This window comes from Rutilus rutilus (assembly GCF_951802725.1).
Source record: "Rutilus rutilus genome assembly, chromosome: 19".
Classification (NCBI taxonomy): Eukaryota; Metazoa; Chordata; class Actinopteri; order Cypriniformes; family Leuciscidae; genus Rutilus; species Rutilus rutilus.
The window spans coordinates 33615453-33626401 of record NC_140232.1 but is presented as its reverse complement, the minus strand read 5'-3'; the positions used below and the strand labels follow the sequence as shown (position 1 = coordinate 33626401).

The 10949-nt window shown below is 36.1% G+C and overlaps 1 long non-coding RNA gene across 1 annotated transcript; it reads left to right on the top strand.

Moving 5' to 3' along the window:
* The first annotated feature begins 362 nt into the window (after positions 1-362).
* Positions 363-2932, top strand: LOC311279168. Its single transcript, XR_014625533.1, has 8 exons — positions 363-567; positions 876-975; positions 1079-1192; positions 1300-1391; positions 1505-1588; positions 1694-1794; positions 1920-2028; positions 2798-2932. It is a non-coding gene; the product is annotated as an uncharacterized lncRNA (long non-coding RNA).
* The last annotated feature ends 8017 nt before the right edge of the window (positions 2933-10949 follow it).

The following is a 10949-nucleotide window of genomic DNA, read 5'->3' as shown; positions in this document are numbered from 1 at the left end:
GGTAAAAAATGTTATAAGGCTACTCAGTTTTGTGGTAATGTTAGCCATATTCTTCATGTACCGGATGAAGTTGTCATTGTGTTAATGGTTGTGTGATAACTTCTGTATGATCTGGCAATAAACAATAACATTTTTGTAAGTGTGTCTATAATGTGATACACTGTAAAACCTAAGACTGAAAGTTACTAAACTAAATGAGTACATTTAACTTATTTTTTTTTTTAAAGTTAGTTTAACTTAATAAAATATGTGATATTAACTCAAAAACTGCAATGTATTAAGCAGAACTTAAACCGAATAAGTTATGAATAACCTATTTGTTATTTTAGCTTTTAAATTTTATTTTTCAAGAAATTACTTTTGTATAAGGAAATGAAATAAACACTTAAATAAATACATTTAACATTTTCTGCTTCATTTGAAGCCTACATTTAGGTCTCTCTACGGCGTTCTCCCTCACGCACCGGAAAACCCCGCGTATTTATTTCAATCTGCCCATCCCCCACAGCTCACACACGAAGTAACTCGGAGTCGGAACAGAATGGCGGCCATGGAGAGATTTAACAGGTAAGCACGGCAAAATGCTTCGTCCTCTTTAGAGCACTTGTATACGTTTAACGTTGTATTGTCGTGACTCTATATCTTAAGAAGACCGACTAGCTAAAGTAACGTACTAACTACTGTAGTAAGACTAAGTTATGCCATTTGTGTCACGTCACAGAAACGACAAGCCAACGCGACATTGCATTTAGCACTAACTTACTCAGAGATTTTTTTTAATCAGCGGCAGTAAGTTAGTTGTACTGTGAGTACACGACAGTTTTGTCACTGGAACAGTAATTTATATGTGTGTGCGTTTTGTCACATTTTTACAGAGCGTGTCCCGCGCAAATTTGGATATTTATCAGTGAGGACGAAACTGACTGACTCCACTAGTGCTAACTGTCATTCACACGGCAAAAACTAAAGAAATAGGTAACATTAATACAAGCTGACATACTCTTTTACTTATTATGTTGTGAGTAAACCACAGATTCGTAAGTGGAAAATTAATATTTTTTGTATTTTCTCATTTTAGCGTAAACAAACGTGTCCCGCGCAATTTTGGATATTGTGAGGAGACTAGCAGCTAGCAGCTATAACGTTATCGTCCACCGACCGACATTTACCCGGCAAAAACTAAATAAAAAAGGTAATACAAGCTGACCTATTTCTTCATTTATAATGCTGTGAGTAAACTTAAGTTTTTTCAGTGGAAGATTAATTAATTTCTGTGTGTTTTCTCACATTTTTGCTTAGACAAAAGTGTCCCGAGCCATTTTGGATCATTATCAGTGATTGAGACTACCATCCACCGCCCGTCATTCACATGGCAACAACTGCAGAAATAGGTAATACAAGCTGACTTATTCCTTTATTTATTATGCTGTGAGTAACGTAAACCAATTTTTTGACAGTGGAAAACTAATTAATATTTTGTGTTTTTTCTCACATTTTGGCATAGACAAATGTGTCCCTTGGGCAATTTTGGATATCGGTGAGGAGACTATCAACCACCGACCGTCATTCATACAAAAAAAAAAAAAAGGTAATACAAGCTGACATATTTCCTCATTTATAATGATGAGTAAACTACAGTTTTGTCAGTGTAAGAGTAATTCATATTTTTGTGTTTTCTCACGTATTTGCATAGACAAACGTGTTCCGTGCAATTTAGGGTCTATATTAGTGAGGAGACTGACTGACTATCCTCCACATCGACTGTCATTCACGTGGCAAAAATGAAAGAAAAAGGTACTACAAACTGACCTATTCTATTTATTATGCTGTGAGTAAATTACATTTTTGTCAGTGGAAAATGTATTAATATTTTTTTTTGCTTTTTTTTTTTTTTTTTTTTTTTGCTTTTTTTTTCACAGTTCAAAATAGACAAACGTGTCCTGCGCATTTTTTGATCTATTTCAGTAAGAAGACTGACTGACTATCCTCCAGTGACTGTCATTCACATGGCAAAAACTAAAGAAAAAGGTAATTTCCCAGGGAAAGCAAGAACTGAGAACTGATAAGAATGTAAAATGTGCACCTTGAAATGCAATGCAAGTCATTTTGGATAGAAGCGTCTGCCAAATGTGTAAATGTAATGTAATACAAGCTGAGATATAAAGGGTATGCACTGACATCACTTTCCTGCCGGAACACGCCCCCCTAGTCAGACTGAGTGGCTAAAGAGCTGCAGCGTGACTGGAGTTAACAGGGAAACTGAGAAAACTCGAGTAAAACAAAGGATTATCAGTTTAAATTAAATGTTGGACTGGATATAGTGTTCCTAACAACTTATCAAAGATCCAGTTATCCATGGATATTGACATGTAGTCAGGAATCCTGTTTTCTGACATTTTATATGTGCCTGGTTTCGACGATTATTTCAGTTATTTAATTCAATTTACAATTATTCAGAATATACGATGGTAAATATTTAACTGATGAGTTGTCAATACAATATATAACAATACAATATATATGGTATGATTTTACCCCTAAATTCAGCACAGTCTGTAAAAATAAAACCTTGGCTTTCTTGTCAAATCTAGTTGTACTGTCAATCTCAAAGCTCTTTTCCATTTTAGATGTGCTTTGTGTGTTTTTATAGTGAAAACAAATGCTGCCGCTCAGTCTTTTTGCCACTTAGCCGATGGTGACGTCAACGCATAACCTCTATTCTAGCATTTATGCTGTGAGTAAACCAGTTTTGTCAGTGGAAGATTAATGTTTTTTTTGTTTGTTTGTTTATTCACAGTTCGCCAGACAGAAGTCATGTGCAGTTTTGTATTTTGGACAGTGAGGAGACTGACTGACCATCTTTCACAACATTCATCACTGAGAACCTTTTGTAAAATAAATTATTTTTCAATAAATACTATTAATAACTGCATCCTTTTCTTTGACCATTTCTTTATACCAGGGTTCCTCAAACTCGGTCCTGGAGGGCCGCTGTCCTGCAGAGTTTAGCTCCAACACTGATCAAACACACCTGAGCAAGCTAATCAATGTCTTCAGGATCTCTAGAAACTCATAGCTAGGTGTGTTTGATCAGGGTTGGAGCTAAACTGTGCAGGACAGTGGCCCTCCAGGACCGAGTTTGAGGAACACTGCTTTATACCAATGTTTTTCCTTTGTCTTATAAAACTTTATTCATTTGAGTTTAATCAACTTAAATCATTTACGGCAATCGGTTTCCTAAAACCATTTGAGTAGCTATATAGTTGTTATGACTTGATTAGATTTATTAAATTAACTCAAACCAGTTAGTTTAAACGGTTTAAATTACTTTAAAAGTTTAATGGAATGAACTTAAAATATTCAAGTTACATATACTCAAAATGAATGACTAAACGAACACTAAATTATGAGTGAATATGACTCAATATATATAAGTTCACAATACTCATATGTATTTATTTTTAAACTTAAATGGTTTGCCGCAATTAGTTTCCTCAATCGGTTTGAGTTGAGTTAACTTGTTGGGTTTTACAGTGTAGTATAAACTGATTTTATTTCGGGTCGGGTCGGGTGCGGATTTAAATTAGTGCTGCTGTCGGCAAACGGGTCGGATGCAGTTTTAAGAACTGCGGGTTTACAAAATCGGACCCGTGCAGGACTCTGTTGTGTGACATTGATTCTTAATTTCCCACGAAGCTGATCGCGGTTATGTGTCAGTTAAACTTTTCATCTCCAATCCTGTCTGTATTTGTGAGAAGTGGCGCTGTCCTGAGTTGAAAGATAGCCTACTTTACGGCTTTATTATCAAGTAAATAGGTGTGCGTGTTCGTGTCGGCCGCTGTCCATTTCCTAAGGTTCTGAAATGCAAACATTTTTTGACAACTTTTTTTTTTTTTTTTTTTTTAATGCCCATGAGCACTCACGGAGGAAAACATAAATCGGCGCCTATGGACCCATAGATATGATATCCTTTATTTGAAACATTTAAAAATGCTGTAGTGTGTTGGCTTTTTAACTTTGAATACAAACGTCTTGTCTTTTACTTTTGTAGCTTTTTTACTAGTCAGCTCCCGACGCGATGTTATTCATTGTACGCGCAAATTCAAAGCGTCGCGTCATGGGCACGTTAATGACGCTCGCGCTCTTTTAAACTCGTAATAAAGCGGTGAAAGATTTTTCCAGAAATGACTCTGATCTGCAGTACAAGTTTATATTTAGAATACATTGCAATCACTCCAAAATAGATGACGACAACTCACACACCTGCATTACGAGCTGTGCTTCTTTGAGTGTCTATTTAGGCTTTTGCTTCGCAGCACCTGATGGATGCGTTCGTTACACAAACGTTCAGAAGCCGGCACCCGCTTTGAAACGGAAACATTAATTGGTTTAACAGCAGATGAGTGACAATTCAACAATATCCAATGAACAATGAGGCTAGTATTTCTGTCCGTCTTGACTGGTGGACTATATATATAGGGGATGTTACAGTTATGGAGGCCCCTCCTCAAAGCCCGAGGCCCTAGGCAATCGCCTGCTCTGCCTATAGCTAGCGCCGGCCCTGTGTACACCAAGAGGGTTGGTTCCAGAGCACTGCCCTGTGCTAGTGATATTATGTAAGACACCCTCTACCCTAAAGATATATGTGGCTGCAAATTTCTGCACAGCTTGTAAATGTAAATGATCAACCATTAGGGTCCCATATTCTAATCACTCGCTTTCTTAAAGCTGCTCAGCGATTGGACACTAATCAGACTGTTAGGGTGCCCTCATGGGACCTCAGTCTGATTTTAAAATCCCCCTGTAGTCAATAATTTTATCCAGTGTGCGAAATACCCGTCACTATTCGGGGGGGTCCCCATCTCCTGATTGTTGCGCAATACCGATCCTAATTTTCTCAATATGCAGTAGGCCTATAACATTACAATATTTCATGGATGCAAGTCAAGACAATCAGTCTATAGCCTACATGAACACACACACACACGCACAAACCTTACACTTTTTGATAATCTGATATGCTCAGTGATGTAGTGGTGCCTGGAGAAGTGGGTATACACTTAATGTATGCCCCCAATATTTTTTTAAGCGTCCCAGCAAAGAATGAACGTGTTATAAACAGTGGCATGTAAGACTAGTCTTGAATATTAGTTCCCCCAAAATGGGCCAGTATATTTGCACATTATCACTTAACTTTTGCTGATTGACTTCACAGAGAAAGGCTTCATCATTATGAAATTAATATTAGCCACAGAAGAGGTGCAGTTTTTGCAATTAATACCGGCCCACAGACACTGTAAAAAAGAATACATTGATTTTATTAATATCTAATTAATAAAAATGAGGCAACAGATTACAAGCAATATTATTAATTAAATTTAACAAATTAGAATTGAGTAATAATTAATCAAATGAATTCCTTAAAAGTTAACCATTTAAAATGAGTAAAATTTACAAAATATCTTTTATTGCCAACATTGAAGACACCTGGTGTTAACAAGCAGAATCACTGAAGGAGAAAACCATAATTAAAGTTACCATTGTGGAGATCAGTGTGTGTTTTAGTTGGGCTCTTGACCTTAAATTATTAACTTTAAGTTTTGTTTGGCTGCTGTACATGAGTTATAACAGCCAGATGAACAAATAGAAAAGGTGATCTCATGGTGTTGGTTGTGATTTAACATAATCATTATTTCACAATCATTAGACCTGAATCACTGAACCTCATATAGAGTCCAATTTATGAGTTAAGTTAACTTTATTAACTACAGCAGTATAATATTTTTAGCCTTTCCAATGATATCCAAATGATCAAATCAATAAAAAAAAAAAATATATATATATATATATATATATATATGTTTATTTATTTTATTTTTTGTAGGCACAAACAAACATCAAGATTTTGCATATGCATCTCAGCAAAGGTGACAAACAGATCACCTCTGAACATAAGCTCATTATTTATTCATGCAGCAATGCATGATGGGAGCCATGAATGAGTTTTGATTGGTGGAACCCAGAATGCACTGCAACATGCTTTATAAATGTCACCATTGTTGAGATTCACAGGCTGATTATTGATGTCTGTGTGTCTCCTTTTTATGTCAGAGAAACTTTTTAGAAATTATTTGCCTTACATTGTAAAAGTTAAAAAATATTATGCCGTATAAGGCCAGTGCTGCTATAATTAATAAAGTAAACCTAACTCATAAATTGGACTCTATGAGTTCAGTTATTCAGGTCAAATGATTGTGAATTAATGATTATGTTAAAACACAACCAACACCATCAGATCACCTTTTCTACACTCTTAACCCGAATTATTTGACTTTACTCACAAATCTCGAGGAAACCCGTTGCCTTATACCACTTTAGTTTTTACACAAGCAGAAACTAAACATGTTGAGTTGTATTAACATGGAACCCTAACCTTTTACACAAGCAGAAACTAAACATGTTGAGTTGTATTAACATGGAACCCTAACCTTTTACACAAGCTGAAACTAAACATGTTATGTTGTATTAAAATATAACCCTGGCCTTTTACACAAGCTGAAACTAAACATGTTATGTTGTATTAAAATATAACCCTGGCCTTTTACACAAGCTGAAACTAAACATGTTATGTTGTATTTACATGGTTTAGGATAATAGGTTTACTATTGGGTACCCAGCATGCATTGCAAGTGTCACCATTGATGAAATTCATATACAATTCTGTTGGATTTCCTGCTGTAAAATCACAGGAAAAGTCAAGTACTACTGACTTTAGTGACTCGCAATCTCTATCTCTATTGATTTACTATAACTATTGTGCCTTTTAAACTCACAGTTAAAGCAGCCAGAGAAAATATAATGTTTAAATATCAAAGGCAAGAGCCCAACTAAAGCCAACACCTTTCACCATCATGGTGACTACAAGTGAAATAATAAATAATCACCATCTAAACATCTGTTGATTCTCAACGAGATCTTTTGTAGACGTCTGACAGAAATAAAGTCAGTCTGTTTAGTAATAAGTTAAGCTGGTAATGTTCAACTCTTCAGTTCAAACTTTAAATGGCGCACTCTGCGCACTGTCACCTGTTTAAATAGGCCACGCCCCTCCCTTACAGAAGCTTAACATAGCGAGTTATCTCAGCTTAACATGATAGTGCAATGAATCTTTCAGCTAAATAGTGCAAACAACTAATGTTGTTTAGTAATGATAGCAGGTTTTTACTAAACATAAAAGAATAAGTAATGATTACTCGTAAGTTTAATTAGAAACTAAATCTGGGTTTACAGTGTATTTGTTCATCTGGCTGTTATAACTCATGTACAGCAGCCAAACAAAACTTAAAGTTAATAATTTAAGGGTCAAGAGCCCAACTAAAACACACACTGATCTCCACAATGGTAACTTTAATTATGGTTTTCTCCTTCAGTGATTCTGCTTGTTAACACCAGGTGTCTTCAATGTTGGCAATAAAAGATATTTTGTAAATTTTACTCATTTTAAATGGTTAACTTTTAAGGAATTCATTTGATTAATTATTACTCAATTCTAATTTGTTAAATTTAATTAATAATATTGCTTGTAATCTGTTGCCTCATTTTTATTAATTAGATATCAATAAAATCAATGTATTCTTTTTTACAGTGTATAGGAAGAGACAACTAAATAATTATGAATTTTGAGTGACTATTCCTTAGTCCATCCACACATGAAAATAGGACAACTATTCAAGGGATCACTACATCACTGTCTTTACAGGAAAATCTAAATTTTCCTGATCTCGACATTTGCATTTTAAGGTGTTTTGAAGGCCAAAAAAAGGGACAACAGTAGCTTTAAAAGTATGTCAGTGGGCAGTAGCATGAGGTATTTTATCAGATAACAGATTCTTAAACATGATGTCGCAATGAATGAGCCACACTACAAAATGGAAATGCAGAATGTTTATGCTTATTGTTGACAATACTCAATCACATATTCGAAACAGGAATGGCGTTAAATAAGAAATGATTCAAGGATTATTTTGCATAGATGTTACATTTCAAACAAATGCCAATGCAATATGATATGTTATAGTATTCGTAAGGCAACACTGACATAGGAGGTTGCATTGGCTAAAGTTGTTTGGATGCACGTTGTTTTATAACAAGGAGAGGCAAAGTTGTGCATTACAATGCAGACATGACATTAATTGGCACTAATATGGCGCACTTACAAGAGCAATCAACTGAAAAAATGCCAGGTATAGCCTATAAGGAGACTGGCACGCAATCGGTGCACTTGTAAATGAGACCCTGCAGTATGACGGATTGTGGTGTGACAATATTAGCCTGCATTTTGTTCGCAGATTTAGTCGCACAAACAGCGCAAGCTGCTCGTGACAGAACGGAGACCGAATGAATGACATTTTAATTTAAGTAGAAAATCTCAAATGAAGATCCTGAACTCCAGCTTACTTGTCTGTGTTTTCAGATCATCCATGCTGCTTCAGCAGTTTAGAAAGCGCGCGTGCGGATGGTTGCCAGACACTATTGAAAAGAAAGGGTAGAAAACGTGCTCTTTTAACAGAAAACCACTGACTGGGTTTTAAATTATTGAAATCTGGCAACCGTAAGCATGAACGCTCGTAAAAGCAGTCTGCAATGCGTTGTCTCCTCCTTTATTCGACAAAAATAAGTTGTTTTGGTCAAGTTTTTATTTATTTTTAAACATATTTCAGTGTCTTTTTTTGTCAACAATATTGCATGTGTTGATATAGTCCCAGTTATCGTTAAATGAGGTGTCGTCTCTCATCGTCTTGTCTTAGTCAGGGGAAAAAAGGTCATCAACGTACATTTTTCGTCATAGTTTGTTAACGAAATGAATTAACAGGTTTTTTGTTTTGTTTTGTTTTTACCAAATTTGAGACCCCCTTCAAATTTTGAGCCCCACCTCCACTCACTCACTCAGCTCAGAGATCCACTGGTTGGCGATCACACGTTGATCTGATTGGTTACAAGATAGTTTGTGACGTCAGAAACACCAGCGATTTCAAAGCGTGTTTTTGAGACTGTCTTTGGTTCACTGCAGTTTTAAGGAGGAAATACTCAGCAATGGTGTCGACTTATGAACTTACACATGGTTTGTCTTAAAGCAGATTAAAAACACCTTAGAGACATATAAACAACATTAAAAGCTGGATTTTCACCACAGGGAGACTTTAAGAACACTTACGCTTTTGGAACAGCAGAAATACTGTATTGGTTTCCTCTGTAAACAAACCAGCGCTGCGCTTATAAACACATTTTTTAGGCATTATTCGTTGGAACTTTGATTAGCCATTTTTATGAACCAAACATCATTGAATTTGCTCTTCCTGGCACTGAGCTAGTTAAATATCTCCATGCTCCTCCCGTGTTCATCATGTAGTCTGCCTGCACGTGATCACGATCCGTCCGCTCATGCCGCTTTTCTCCTGCCTTCACCAATCAGTAGCGCTGTTTCGTCCTGGCTTCGGCATAAAGGCCAATTTTTGTAATTGCACCATTCTACTCTAACAAAATTTAGTTCAAGTTTAATTCAAGCACTTTCAAAGACCTATCTTTGTTTTCACAGACTTTCCCAGCCTTGAATCCATGTGTCTGAAATACTTTCAAGAAGCGTGGGAACCCTCACTTAAACCTTACCGACCCCAAACTTTTGTTAATATAACGCCACAATTCCAGCTCGTCATACTAAAGTTTGGTTGCATCTTATAATAGTATTATGGGCCAGTAATTCCTTCACATAAACGGCAGCAGGTCTTGAAGAGTTGTCGGACCATCACAAAAAAAATGTTAAATCTCCAGATTCTGTCCTGTTTAATTACTGTCGCATTTTCTCATTAGAACAGAGTCAGAAAGCTTACGGCAACACATCAGTCATGGGGAAGCCAGAAATAACGGTCTATGAAACAGACTTGAGTGAGGAGTTGCAGCACTACGCTCTTCAGGTCGCTTCTCTGGCTTACATTCTGTTTGAAAATGACCAGGACATTGCTCACTACATCGCAAAGGTTGGTTCTCTAGAGTTGTAGTGTGAGACTGGAATGTCTCAGTGAAATGCAGTTGTTTCAGTATTGTGAAAATGTGCTGTTTTTTTGTTTTTGTTTTTTTGGTCAGGAGCTTGATGGTGGAGATTGAGAGTTTTTTGTTGATGTGACGTGAGTTTGTGGAATATTAATATTGTGTCTTTCTTTATAGGAGTTTCGGAAGAGGCAATCGGGCAACTGGACCTGCATCATGGGGAACTTTGTGGGCTATGGGCAGTACCAATGGAATGGTTATATCTGCTTCTCTTTTGACAACAAAATGATTGTTGTCTTCAGAAGTGCCTGAGGGTCAGCAATGGTTCAAAAAGGATTATTAATAATAATAAACCAAATAATAAAACCTGTAATAAAACATGCCAAATAATAAAACATGCTCCTTCAGCTCGTGGTTCATGTGTCTTTCTGCTGTGAAATCTGCACTGATTTGTATGAAGTAGGTAAACATAAGAATACCTTCTGTATTGCTATAATATTATAAGATGAACACTTAGTTTATTTCATTATCCAAGTTCAAAGTTTATTATAAGCCCAAAGGGTAATTTTTGGTGCAGCATAAACTTTGTAAACATGTACAAAACACACAGTAAACACCAGAAACAGCACACAACATTCTGACATCTTATAAGTTTAAAAGCCAGAGCAGAAGGAATCATGTTAGAGTCACGGGACAGTGGATGAGATGAATCTGCAAGAGTAGATCTAGCTTTCTGTAAAACAAACCGTTCAGAAATGTTTGATAACCCGTTCTGCTTAATGCCGATAATCTTACACTGACAATGACATTCAATGATTTTTGATGTATAGCAAAGCACAGATTCAATATAAGATTAGTGAAATGTTAGTTGAATCCATGTCAGTTTTATTTATTTATTCTGAAAA